General features: G+C 51.7%; 1 protein-coding gene across 1 annotated transcript in view; it reads left to right on the forward strand.

Annotated features, from left to right (window-relative positions):
* The first annotated feature begins 2,250 nt into the window (after nt 1–2,250).
* Nucleotides 2,251–14,158, forward strand: part of PLXNB1 (plexin B1) — a 74,420-nt gene continuing 62,512 nt past the window's right edge. The window contains exon 1 of the mRNA XM_032193898.1: nt 2,251–2,273. The gene's annotated coding sequence lies outside the window, so the exon portion shown is untranslated. The remainder of the gene's footprint in view (nt 2,274–14,158) is intronic.

Here is a 14,158-nt window from a genome sequence, read left to right on the forward strand (position 1 = left end):
TAAAAGCTGTTTTTAATAGAACTTTGCATGCTTCTGCAATAAGCTTTTGGTTTTAAATGGCTGCAGCCTACACTGGCCTTTCTGTGAGTTTGCCAGAGGCAAGTTAGCCCAATTAAGGTTATTCTATTTAAATATTGGCATATCATAAGCTCTCAGGAACTGCCCTCTGCATCAAGAGGGCATATACATATATATATACATATATACACACGTGTATATATATTCATAAATATATACATGTAAATGTGCGTTGATTCCTTGAGCTGATCACCCAGTGCTCTCTATCAGTTTGGTACACCTGATCTGCTTCAGGAAAACCTCTAGTTCTTGCTGTTCATGGTGGAGAGTGTGACAACTTGTGACACTGGACATATCACATGTAAATATTTTTGCCACAGGTCTCTGAGATAAATGGATGACCACAAGCATTCCCAGGGTCTTTTGCTGTGTTCTGCAGAGGGGAGGGGGAAAAAAAAAAAAAAAAAAAAAAAAAGAGAAAAGCTGTGCAAACAGGTGGTGCTAAGAGAGTCTCTCACTAGGTTCCTGCAGGTTCTGGGCTGCTGTGAACCAGAGCTTAATGTTCTTTCCAAATGTCCTGGCAAACTGAAAACTGGAAAGGAGTGGAATCAGCTTTAAAGTAGGGCAGATGTGGTCAACCTTCTGGCGGTCCCTAAGTCACTGTTCTTGATGCGGTTTATGGCCAGAAGCTATAGACAGTACTCAGATATCCCTCGTGACTTTCTTAATCAGTATCATCCCCTGCTTGGATGGGAGGAAGAGGAAGAAGAAAATCAAAAGGAGTATAAGCAGCTGCTAGTCTTGTGATTACCATAATAGTTACGTAAGAAACTTAGCTAACCTGCTTAGAAGCAGACATGAACAAGGGCTTTTACAGAGGAGAATCCTTTGTGGATTTAAATATGTAAAAACGCCTCTGAACAAATGGAAATAAACTGTTTAAGTTAAATTTGTCCCATAATGTAGTGTTTGTTGTGTCGTGCTGATTTCAGCTGTGCAACGCTTGAGAACTAGCTTCTTCTCTTGTTTAGTCTGTACAACAGGACAAGATTTTATGCAGAGCAATCGAAACTCCTCCCTGCTGAGGGAGATTGTAGGGCTGTGGTGGTTTTAGGATGTGCTGGTGGCTTCTGAGGGCTGGGAGTGCAGGAACAGGAGTGGGAAGGCTGTGCCGTGACTGCCCTGCAGCACACGGCAGCTTTCTGCCCTGCTCCCTCAGCCAGCCCTGCCGTGGGACGGGAGGAAGAGCTGCTCTTTTCCAATCTGCTCTCTTGGTATTTGTGGTGGTTTTCGCTGCTTTTTTAAACAAAGCTTGCAGATGTTTACCAGGCTGAAGGGGCTGCAGGTCGGGACTGGCTCTGGAGGAAATGTACAAAGGGGATTAGTGTTTGGAGGCAGGAATGGGTTGGAGCAAAGGAGAAAAAAAAAAAAAAAAAAAGTAGTTTTTTACAATCTTAGTCACCAAAGCTGGATTTAATTGGAAGCAATTTGGGTGCAGTTAAAATGTCTGATTTGTGAGATGGGGATAGTGAGCTCTAACCCCAACGGGAGGTAGTTTGCGATAAGGGTATGGGTTCCTCAGCACAGGGCAGGATCAAGCAAAGCACCGGGACCCTCTAACCCCCTCACACGTATTTTTTACCTCAAAAAAATGGATTTTGGGGGTGCACACAAGAGAGGCTGGTGGAGCAAAACAAAGAGGGCAGGCATTTAGCGACCCCGCAGTCCCTGGGCCTCCCAGCAGCAGCCTTCTTCCACAGCGTCCCAGTGAGGGGCAGGCTGGATGTGAGGGAAAGGCTCTGCCCTGAGGGGTGGTCGGGCACCAGGATCGAAAGGCGTATGGACAACGCTTTCAGACACACGATCTACTTATTTATTTGAGTATTTATTTATTTATGTATTTATTTATTCATTTATCCAGTTGCACTCGCCGCTCCTTCCCCCTCAGACACCCCGTGAGGCGCACGCTGAGGAGGCACCCCCGGCCCCCCCCCCCCACCAGGCTCCGCTGAGGGGAGCGGGCGGACCCCCAAGCCACGCCCCCCCCGCGCCGCCGACAGCCAATGGGAGCCCGCCGCCGTCCGCTGGGGCGGGAAAGGGAGAGGGGAACCGGAGAGGGGCGTGGCCTCCGCGCTCGGCCGGCTGCTATTGGAGGAGCGCGGCGGGGGAGGCGGGGCGAGGCGGAGGGGGCGGGGCCAGCGCTCCGCGGCTCGGGGCGGGCGGCGGGGAGCGGCGCGGCTGGAGCGGGGCGGCAGGTGAGGGGCGGCGGGGCCCGGGGGGGGGGGGCACCGGGATCGCTCCCGGTGCTGCCGCTGCAGCTGCGGTGCCCAGGCTCGGGGAGAGCCACCGGGAGCGTCGGCGGGGGTCAGCGGCCGGCGGCAGGTGCGGCCCGGGGGCTGCGCTTTGTCTCGGCGCGGGGGATGGGCGCGGCCGGGCGGGGGCGCGGGACCGTGGGGGGGCACCGGGAGAACCGGGGGGAGACTATGGGGGACCGGGGTGAGGGCACGGAGCCCCCCCGGCATCCTCCCGCCGCACACAGCGCCCTAACGGGTGGCCGCCCCCGCCCCGGTTTCATCCCCGATTTCCCCCCGGTCAACCGGGAGCAGCACCGGGAGCAGCACCGGGAGCCGCCTCCGCCGGTGCGAGCGTGCTGCGGGGCTGCTCCGGGCTCCGGGCGCCCCTACGAGGGAAAGGGGCTGCGAGCCGGCGGGCTCGGGGTGTTACCGGCGGGTGCTGGCCGCGCTTTGCTCGTTTCTGCGCTCGCTTTTTGCACCGAGGCTGCGGGAGCCCCGGTGGGGGGGGGGGCTGCGATGCAGAAGGAGCGGTCCCGGTGCTGCTCCCGTCGTGTCCCGGTGCGTGTCGGTGGCCGGGAGCTGGAGGCGTTGGCACCGCTGCGGGACGAAGGCGCTGCCGTGGGGTTATTGTGCGGAGCCCCTCGTGGGCAGCCGGCGTCCCGCTGCCGGTGCCGTGCTCCGTTTGCAGCCTTCACGGGGTTGCTTTGGTTGGGGACCTCCAGCAGAGTCCCAGGAGAAGCGATCGTACAAGTTAGCAGCCTGGCAGGAAACCCAGTATGGTGCTGGGCAGGCTTCCTCCACGCTCACCCTAATTTTTGTGGAGCCCTTTTGGGGTCTGCACGCCGGGGATTTGCCCAAAACAGAAATCTGGCTAGAAACCATATAGCCTGGTCGCATATGGAATTTTCTCTTTAAATTTTTTCCGACATGTGAGAAGGGTTAGGTTAGTAATGCGATTAACCATATTTAATAAGATTAAAATTACCGGCATAACTCTCTTGAGCAAGGTGGGTGCGGACTGTCAGCGGTTGACGCTCCGATCTCTGCTTTCTCCCACCTCAAGTGCTGTGAGGAGTCCGAGCTCCTAGCCCCAGCTCGCTTTTTGGGAAAAAAAAAACATTTCTGGCCTCATCTGCTGACAGCTCAGGTGTGCCCCCACCAGCCGTGAGGGACCATGTTGGTCTCAGATAAGAGCAGAGGGAAGAGGAGCACGCTGAGCTCCTGCCTTTGTGCTCGGCAGGGCTGTTCCTGCAAGTGCTGTGGCTGCTGGCACGCTTCGGCTTTCCTGGCAGCCTCGGCGGGGACCGCAAGGACTGAGCGAGCCTGGAAAAGTTGCTGCCGCTGCTGATGGTGGCCCCGTGTCCCTGGGGAGAGGCTGCTGGCCAGAGCAGCGTGCTGTGAACAAAGCAAAACCCAAAAGGATGCTTGTGTGGTGGGTAGTATCCAGCTCTGTGCTGGGAGGGAAGCGATCCGGTCCCGCTTGCAGCCTGCTGGTGCTGCTGCCGGCTTCCTGGGGAGGCTCGACGAGCAGCAGGCAGGCTCGGTGTCCTCTTCAGGAGCTGCAATGCTTTATGCTTCAGTGTGACTTGGCGAGGGGAGGTTCAGAGGGAGGTGAAGCAGCCACCTCCCACAAAGGCTTGGTATTTTCCGTGGTAAAAGCCCTACCTCTGAACCAGCGAGATTCACGTTATTTTTATTCTGTCATCTTCCCCTACATCCCGGTCCTTCCTGCTTCTCAAAGCAAACCCCTCAGGACTTCAGTTTCTCCTCCTCCCTGGCAGCCCCTCCATCTGTTATTTTTTGTTGGTTTTGTTTTGTTTCTAGCTCTCGGGTTTTTCCCAAGAAAAACTTCAAATTGGCTGTGGCGGCCAAGTTCTGAGCCGAACCCTCCCAGCCTCGTATGAGGGCATCCTGGAGGAAGATGATAGGGCTTTAATCCATCCCAGCTCGCAGGCTGGTAGCAGGCAGAGGAGGCATGAGCCTGCCTGCTTTCTGGGAGGAATTAGCCCTCTAGATATGAGCTAAGCAGGGAAGCAGGACTTGGACGGGTGCCCCTCGCTCCTCTGCGTCTTCAGCAAAGTGTCCCTGTGCCTGTTGGAGCCATAGGCTTGGGGCTTGCTTACCTGCAGCTCTCTCGGGTGTCTGGCTGCAGGGTTGTTGGGTGGGTTCATCTTTTGCTGCTTTTGCCTTTGTGGGAGCATGCCTGCTGGTCTCTCATTGTGCTGTTGTTGTTACCTTGTCTTGTCATTTTGGTCAGCGCTGGTCGGATGGTTGTGGTGATGTCTCCACAGGAGCGTTCTCTGAGTGTTGTCCATTCTGGTCTTGGTGCTGGAGGGGAGTTATTAGGAAGAGCCTGCACACCCTTCTCGGGGGTGAGCATCTGAGATGTGTGCAGGCCCCGTGACAGGACAGGGTTGTTCTGTCAGGCGGCTGCGTTTGGCTGGGAAACTGCAATTTTGAGGACTGCAGAGCCAGCACCGTGGTGCAAGCCGTGCGGCCTGCCTTCCCTCACCATCCCACACCCAGCGAGCCCCCAAACACCACCCACGGGGATTTTGGGGTGCTCTCTCTCCCCAGAACCATACAGGAGGTTGGCTTTCGTGCTACCACCAAGTGTGCCATGGCGATACCCGGGACGTGCAGCCCCGAGCGGGACGTTGCGGCCTGTGCTGACACGCGCCTTGCTGATGGAGGACCGCGGGGCTTGGCGCCGGCTCCTCAACATGCTGCTTCTCCCCTTCTGCTGGAGTAATAAACACATAGGACTTGTTTTCACTGCTTTTGCACTGCTAATATATATATATATTTTTAGCCAAGTGTTAACTAAGACATCTGAGTTATTTTTGAGGTTGCAGGAAGCAATTTAGGTCTCCCTTTCGTTAACTACAAGTCAGCGCTGCCTCCCGAGGCTTATGGAAAAAAGGCCAAAAAAAAAAATGGTATCAGTTTAGGTGGATTGTTTCTTCTTCCATTTGGCACAAATTAAAGTCATTATAATACTGAATCACTTTAATTGTTTGTTGTTTTTTTTTTAATAGCCTGCTTTTAAGGTTAGGATTTCACTTTCAAATCCTGCCTGCCACCCCCGAAAAAGAAAGAAAAAGGGGTTGGAAAATGGAGCACAAAGAGCTTTTGTGTTAGCATGATCTGGTAGGAAGATTTTAAAAGTCGGTAAAAATGTGAGATGCGTCTTCAAATGATACGGATCCTAAGGAAATTCCCAGATGCCAGATTTTAATTGCATGTGAACTTTCCTTATTTGCTTGCAGTATAAACACTGCAAGTACTGTAAAGAGCACTTCTTCTGTGCCTGGCAAATGAGTGAGTTTTTGCGTTGCTTTTGGCTTTGAAGTTTAGCTGTGGAACAGCACAGAGCTGTGGGCTGAGCTTCCCCAGCCTCTGCTCTGTGCCAGGGCTTCTGCTTTCAACCCCCCCTCAGCCCCAGAGCTGTTCTCGTTGGGCGATGAACTCTCATTTTCTCAAAGTCTCTGGGTGTTACCATTTTATCTTGGAGCTTTTATCTGTTCCCGTCCTGTCTCATGTGGAAGGTCTTTTGTCCGTGTCGTGGGCTGTTTTTAAGGCTGGGGCTGTAGGTGTGGTGACTTTGTGGTGGCAGTGGCTTGGCTGAGCTGCGTTGGTGCTGGGGACCAGGGGCTGGGAGCTGTGCAACCGCTTGCTCCAGGTGCCCGCCTAGAGTTTGGGGCAAGCTATTGGGATTAATATCATTAACCAAATGGATTTGCCACTAGTGAGCATATCTGCAGGTCCAAACAATTTCAAGTCATTGCTATTTTCATTCTCTTGTAGTTTTCCTTCATTCTGAATCTGAGGGCAGTGCTGCCTTTGGAGCTTTAGGGTTTTGGGGAACAAGTGTGTCAGTTTATCCCAGCGTAACGTAGCGGTGCCTGACAGCTGAGTTGCAGTGATGGGACTCAGACGGTGCTGGAGCTGTCAGGAGCAGATCACGGTCTGTCTTGGGTCCTGTCCTTCCCCACAGCTCGGCCGTGCAGGAGGGCAGTGGTGCCTGGCGCCGTGCGGGTGGGGAAGCTGGCTGTGTTCAGGAGTTTGTGCTGATGGAACGAGCTTCCTGGCTAAATTGCATGTAGTGCTATAAATAGGGTGGGTATATTTGACATCTTAACCCTGCTGTAATCTTTCTGTAAATTACTATGTAGAAGTAGCAGTTCCAGCTTAAGATTTCTGCCAATTCCAAAATGATTTTTGTTTCAAAGTCTCTTCCCGAAGCTCTTCTGTCCCACGCTGGGTTGCACTCTGTGACCTCCCTGCTCTCAGCGGGGAGTCACCATAAACCAGAGCACAGCCAGATCCCCCCTCTGGCCCTGCCTCCTGGAGAACTTGTGCTCTCCAAATCCCTCTGTTGCTTACCGTGGCCATCCCCGTATTTCACATGAGGAGTTTCTGGGCTCTGATTTCTGTAAAGAAGCGCCAGCCTCTGAGAACAGTTGGCCAAGCAAATGCAGGAGAATACGCTCCTGACAGAGCTCCACGAGGGCTCTGTGCTCAGCTGCAAGTCCTTCAGACAGGAATTGGAGGTGCAGGATCAAGGCTTGGAGATGCTCCTGTAGCTGCCGGCCCAGACCTTGTCAGAAATGACCTCCTTCCTGGAGCTGGTGTAGGGTTTTGGGTGGCTTGGGGTTAATGGCCTTGAAACAACTCTCCCTAACACTTTCAGCTTTAACCGCAACATCTTTTGGATCAGGCTTACCCCCTGGAAGTGCTGGAGAGAGCAGTTCTGCTTGTGAATCACCTAATAGTGAATTTTCATACGGGGAGGGTTCAGTAACTCTTCTGGCACCATCTGCTGCCCTCCCCACACCAGAGCTGTGAGCTCTTCTCCCTTGTCCTGTGCTGTCTCCTACCTCTTAGCATTGCCAAAAATTGTGTGTGCTGGGGAGCTGAAGTGCAAAAGCAGTTCCCGGGCTTCTGAATCCCGCAGTCAATGTGTTGATCCCCATTTGCATGCTGTTCGACTTCCTGCATACAGATTGCAGTCCATTACTGATTGATTCTGCCCGACAGAATGGTGAAGCAGGCGTGCGGCGGAATTAATTGTACCGGAGCGATGCGTGCCGCTGTGGGAAACAGGAGCAGCAACCAGGGGCTCTGTTTATTCACCAGCTCTTTTTGGGTAATTTAGCATTTTGAGAGAAATTGCTGAAATGAGACTGCAGAAATGCTGAAGGACCTAGGGAGACTAAGCTGTTTGTGAATTTATATCCTCAGCTTAGCCGAGGTGCATCTTGGCTTCATGTCAACCTGCCACTGTTAAGAGAGATTTAAGGCAAAGATCACAAGGACTTTTTGCTTTCGTCCTGCGTGTCGGTGCAGCTTTCTCCTGGCTGCAGGTGAGGTGCGTTTCTTCTGCATGGCTGTGATTTCTGGGAGGCTGCTTTCACTGTAACGAGTGGCACCGACTCTCTTAGCGTTTGTTTCTTGATCCAGACTTTTCCTTTCTTTTGAGGATACCAAACCAGAAAAAGTTCTTGTTGTGACAGCCTACAGAGGAGCGTGTGCAATTAGAAAACATCCCTGGGTACCAGCTTGTGCTCTCGGCAGTGCGGACGAAGCTTGAGTTGGCAAGAGGGCAGGCAGGTCCCCCAGGGACACCGCGTGCTGGGCTCCTTCTTGGAGCCAGCGTCCCGGTGCCAGAGCTCCTGGCTGTGCTCTGCTTCCAGTGACACTGTGATCATGCAGAGCTGCTGGACGAGGAGCAGCAGGGCAAGCAGCTGCCCTGCACATGCAGTTCTCCTTCCCTGCACCCCCAAGAAGGCAGCTCCCCGCGGCCCCAGGGATGGGGAGCAGGGGCGGCGCGTGCCGGCAGGGCGGCCGTGGCAGCAGCTGCCCTGGAGCAGATGAAAGAGCTGTTTTAGCCTGTTGGGCTTCCTCCGGGCCTGGGACAGTCAAGTCTCTGTCCTCGTAGTGCCCGAGTCACCGCGGCCCCTTCCTTCTCAGCACAACCCATCTGCCAGCGGGGTGAAAGCCCGTGTCAGGAACCGCAGCGAGGAGCTCGGCAGGCTCCTGGAGGGGTGCTGACAGGCACGCTTTCTTGCTGCACATTAAACTGCTCCTGTGTGCTGCAGTGACAGTGCTGCGGTCTGGATACTTGAACCTCGTAAACGTGCAGCCTCTCCATGGCATGCAGAGGCCTTGCAGGTGACTTGTGTTTTGCTGCAGTACTGTCTGGATGTGGCATGGCAAAGCTTTCCTTAACAGCCCAGGAAAGACCCCTGTTCCATAACTCTTGTTCCATAATTAGGATTTCCTGCACTGTGGAGAGCTGTCTCTGAATAAAGGTTGTAAAGAGTGGAAAACGTAGGCGAGCTGATGGCTGTCTTGCAGGCTTATGTTATTTTGAGTCAACCGTTCAAATCCATCCCCAGCATCCTCCCATCACAGACCAGCTATCACAACAGCCCTTGCAGTGGTTTAATGAATGCCAAGCTCATTAGCTACAGACAAATAACATCCAAATAACATTTACCTTTCAGATAATGACGATGGTGGGCTTCCCGCTGGGGGATCTTGTACGCTGGCGTTCTGCTCGTGCGGCCCCAAGAAACGTGGAGGTTTCTGGTTAGGTAGCAGTGGGGTTTGGGGTTGTGCTGCTGATGGAAGGTTTGCATCGCTGTCTGGTGCAGGTGCTTAGCAGCAGTTCGTGAGCCCCGGGATGCTGCTGCACCGGGCAAAGCTGTTGCAGGAGAATTACCCACTTGTGGTTTTGAGGTTGCCTCCTCTTCCTTTGCCTCTGTTGCCTCCTGAAGTTTTGGAAGCCGTTGGGTATGCGTCTGATTACCTCCCTCCTGGTGCTGTCAACACAGCGTAATCCCAATGGGTGCTGCAGTAATTATTACAGCGCTGTGTTCTCTGGGGACTGATGGATCGGCCAAACACAACCGACACCTGGCCAGCCAGCTCCGGGACTGCAATTCCACTCATGGTGGAACTTACCCCAAAATGCAGCGTGCTTCTTTTGAGCAGGTAGAAATCACTTGCATGCAGTGATTTGATTCACGAGGGAAATGATTTCAGCTAGTAGAAACACACAAAACATCCTTGTTACTCCGCTGTATAACGAAGAATACATCTTAAAAAGCTTTTTCCTCCACAGAGAAAGCCTTAAACTTTCAGTGCTTATGAAGCTGTTATCTCTGCAGCAGGCACTGTCCACTTTACTTGCGGGTAAGACTGAGGTAGAACTGATAATGTACAATTCAGTACTGATTTCCTTATCACCTCATGACCTGTAGGTCTATAGATCTGTCTTGTGTTTGTCTTCAGGCTGGTCTTCTGTATATGCCTGAAACATGTTGTCCTTTTGGCCTGCTTGGGGCAGAAAGCTGAGGTGGAAGAATTGTTCTTTTGGGATCTGCAAGGCAAGAAAAAAGTGTTACAGGATTTGTCTTCTAAGGGAGCAAAACAATTTGTTTAAAATGAAGGTTCATTGTGTACATGTGTTAATTCCCTTTGTTTTTTTTGTGGGATGTAGAGGTCACTTTGTCTCTATCTAAACTACGAGAAAATCAATAGTCTAATCAATTTCTAAAGTAGCTTCAGTCAAAATGACTACCGTGGTGTGGCCTGGGCTTTGATGTGTGAAGGTGTCCCAAAAAGCTGCTAGAAAAGTCAATGCGGAGCATCGCTGCAAATAACCTGACCGAATTTGCAGGGGAATTTTCTGCCCCATTCACTGTGTCCACAGGGCTTTTTCCCTGCCCAGTGCCCAGCACGGCTTCCTCCTGGCGTTCCCACTGAAAGAATAGATCACTGGGAGCAACAAAAGCGGTCGCACGGTTCGCTTGAGCAGTCATGCATAAACGCAGGCGGATTTTCTGCCGTGAACACCAATGGGTAGCCTTCCCTGCCACCAGCTTTCCATAGGCTGCGTGTCGCTGCGACGAGGAGCGATGCTGAGGATCCGTGCGGCAGGACAGCATCCCTGGCAGGCACCAGCTGCTGGCGTTCCCCGTGGCTGGGCTGGGGTGTTCACAGCAGTAAGTCTGTTTCTTGCTTTGAAAATACCAAGTTTAGGGCTGATAAAAGCCACGTGTCTCACTGTTGCCTCAGAGATGTTTTATTGTGAGAGGTGGAAGGGGCACAGCCCTTTGTGCTGCCTCGCCGGCCAGCACCCAAGGCTCAGCCGTGGTCCTGCCAGCACCCAGGGTGTAAGCGCCCTGCCTCGTGCTCCGTTCCAGCTCGGAGGCACGTTGGGCATGCAGCACAACACGAGGGCGGTCGCTAAGTGGGAATGCTGCTCGGAGGTGGAAATTCAATGGGCATCTGTTCGTTTAATAAATGGGGATGGGAAAAACAGAAGGGTTTGCATGTCTGTTTTCTCCTGGAACAGCAGCAGCAAGGGTGCTAAGTCCTCGTGGCGTGGAGGTCGGGGAGGGCGTTGGCTGACATCCACAAAGGCTTAATGCTTTTTGTGCCGTGATCTCGAATAGCTCGTGTCTCTGGGGAGATTTATGAGGGGTAGTTACCATTTCTGAGATACACAGAGGGTTGTGCTAATTATCAGAGAGAGCGGCTCTGAAGAGCCAGGTGAGAACAACGGCAGCAGGTGACTGCATTCGTGTAATGTGCTTCTGAAGGTGTTTGACTTGGAGCCGTACAATGGTTTAAATAATTGATCTGTGCCAACATCAACAGCGTGCCTCATGATTATTTAAAGGGAAAAAAAAAAGGCTGCCTCTGAAATCATGGGTTACTGGGGATGTGTCAAAAAGGGAAATATTCCTGGGGGTGTCCTCAGCGAGCGATAGCACTGCACTCTTTGCTGTTCAGGACTTTGTCAGTTTTCTGGAAACAAATTTAAAGCCGCTGCTAGTGTTGGTTCAGTAGAGAAGCAGACAATGCTGATGGTGAATTCAGAACTGTGGCTGGAAACAACAGGTCTGTGGGTATTTTCTCGCTCGAAGATCCTGAGTAGTACATAAGTGTTTGGCAGAATGGGGACCGGGTGGTGAAATTCTCCTTAGAGCTTTTGGAGAAATGCTTACATGGTGTCTAAGAAAGACATGTGCTCCTTACGCTCAGCTAATTGACTGTTAGCTCACTGATACAATCTTTGCAGACTGTGATTTCTGTAGCTCCTCCGTTATGCTGCAGAACGGGTTTAGTGAAATAACATCCATTTGATACAGGCAAGCAGAGGCTTCGGCGTGCCAGCGATGCTGCGCGCTCCCCGGCTGTGTTTCACCAAAGCAGTGGCTCTGGAGAAGATGGCAGGGGGTGGAGGTGACAATCACACTGGTGTTCTGAAGAGAGGGAAAAAAAAAAAGTCCCAAGTTATTCAAGAGCCAAAGAAAGGTGCTTTATAGGGAGGGACCTGGTGGGGCTCATCTGGTGGTTGCCAAAACCTACTGAGAGGTGACTTGCTTAAAGCGCGTGCGTAACTGACTCCGAGGAACTTTAATCCAGCAGAGAAGAAATTAATGGCTCGTGGCAGAAGGCAAACAAATGAGAAATTAGGCTGGCCTTGTTGCCAGTAAGAATGATGGAGCTGTTGGAGCACTGCTAGGAAGGCGGTGACCTTATGGGTGTTGTGGGGGTGCAGGTGGTACAGCAGAGCAGTGTGCGCCTCGTGCGGAGTGGTCTTAACCTTGAATGACACAGCTCAGACCGGTCCTGTGGCAGTGATTTCTGTTCTTTGCTTCAGAATAACCTCAAGGCTAACACAGGTGCATTTCTCATCCCTGTTTCTTAACTCCCAAACCTTGTGTCCCTGCGCTTTGTGCAGTGGGACTGGTACATCCTGCACATGAAGAGCCTAACTCGAGGTTTGCACTTCAGCTTCCTGAGGATAAAATCCTCTTGATGCTTCTCACGGTATTTCTGTTAGGCTGATCTCCCTATGTAACCTGTCTTGTGGTGCTTGCTTTACTGACTGCAAACTTTCTACGAAAGTACAGTTTTTATTAAGCATTTGGTATGCAAACCACCATCTGCATCGAGGAGCACTGTTAAATTCCAGCTGCACGTAAGCCATTTCAGTTACTTTTTGTCATTAATCTCCTCTGTTGAATGTCAAAAATCTCATATAAGTAAATCTGATAAACATCGTAGTTTAGTCTACGATTCTTTCATAATAACTTGTGATTGTTTACAGGCTGAAAACTAGTTTATAGTTTGTTAAAGGCAGTTAAGTCATTGAGTTCATGTTGTCTGATCCTTTGGGAAACGCAAGCCAGTGGGTTTCCCTGAATTTAAGCTGACCATCGAAACTGAGAGTGGATGTTAATAAAGAGCAGAGGTGTGTGTGTGGTGGGGGACTTGCTGTACCAAGTGCATTTTAAGACACCTCTGAGAAAAGAGGTTTAAAAACCAGACCTTGGTCTGTCCATTCCAGGAACCACAATTAGCCAATTATTAACTTTGTTCCGAATGGGTTAACTAATGTGGCACTTGCTCTGTTTGGCCTCTGACTGCCTGTATAATAGCCAAGATCAGCAATCTCCGTCCTGCGCCGGACTGCAGGCTGCTAATTAACACGTTGGTTTCATATTGCTGCTGCCCATGTTTGCACTGAAGAACTCTGGATTTTGGGGGCCATACATGTGAGTGGGAATATCCAGATCGTACTGGGACTCTGGTCACTCCTGTGCAATGCCTTGCTCTCTGTTTTTTTCCCCCAGACATCTGATCAGGCTTGCAGCAGTGCCTCTTTGCAGTATCTTTAACCAAAAGGTCAAAATAAGCTTGAGGCTCCGTGTCCCACCCCACCGCTGCCTGCTGTGTGTCTCAGCACACATACACATCCCTCCCTCAATTAACCACACGTAGGAGAAGCTGGTTTCCCTTAAAGGAAGCTGTTGCCTGTGGGCTGGGAGCTGGTGGTTCCCCATGGGGTGAAAATACACCTTCACCTGGGCTCAGAGGGGAGGCTGGCTGGATGATGCCGTGGCAGCCGAAGACCTGGGTGAGCTGTGGAGCTCAGGCCTGACCCACGGGGGTTTTTTGGCACTCATCCTGTGCTCCCACCGCCCCTCGGTGTGCTGGGGCTGGCCTGGAAACCCCCCCGCGGGGAGGCCATGGCTGGGAGTGGGAGGCGATGAAATGCGGATATTTACCCCAGCTGTCAGCGTGTGTTTGGAGAAGATGCCTTTGTTTTAGTAAACGGGGTTTCTTCTAAAGGTATTGGTGGGTTTGTGCCTGCTTTTCTTTTAGTTTCGCTGTCTCAGCCCTGCCTTGGCTACTCCCTTTCTGTACTCGCCAAAAGCAACTGAAAAAGAGGTATTCGAGCAGCCCATCTCGCTGTTCGCGTGCAATCTAGCAACCTTTGGTGCTGGAAGTTGGACTCTGTCTGCTGCTCTGTCTGGTAACAGTAGCCCCTGTTGTTTCCTCGCGCTGCTTTTGAAAAATACTGTTTTGGTTTCTCTGGGAGAGAGATGGTTGGCCCATAAATGTATGCCAACCCACCTAATTATTCTTTTCGAAAATCCTTCATTGGGTCTTTTCTGTTAAATAGTTCAAAAAAAAAAAAATCCCACCTCTCCCTTGCCCCTGGAAACAGCAGCGTCCTTGTTCTGCTGAGCTCACTGCTGGCCATGCTGATCAGTGCCATTTCCTTTGTCTTCGTTTATTTTAGAATTAAACTATAAGCTGTTTAAGACTGGGCTATTTTTGTTCTGTACTTGTGCAGGATCTGTTACATGAGGATCCTAAATGCTAAAGTAACTGCTCTTCTTAAAGGCAGAAGTACTGTGCACGTCAGGAGCAGGATGGGCATTGCTCTGAAAGCGAAATGCTGTGTTTTTGCTCCGATAAAATGTTTTGGCAAGCCCATCCCTGGTCAGAGGAATGCCTAGGTCAGGGCCAGAACCATG

This window comes from Aythya fuligula, chromosome 10 (assembly GCF_009819795.1).
Source record: "Aythya fuligula isolate bAytFul2 chromosome 10, bAytFul2.pri, whole genome shotgun sequence".
In the NCBI taxonomy this organism is placed as follows: Eukaryota; Metazoa; Chordata; class Aves; order Anseriformes; family Anatidae; genus Aythya; species Aythya fuligula.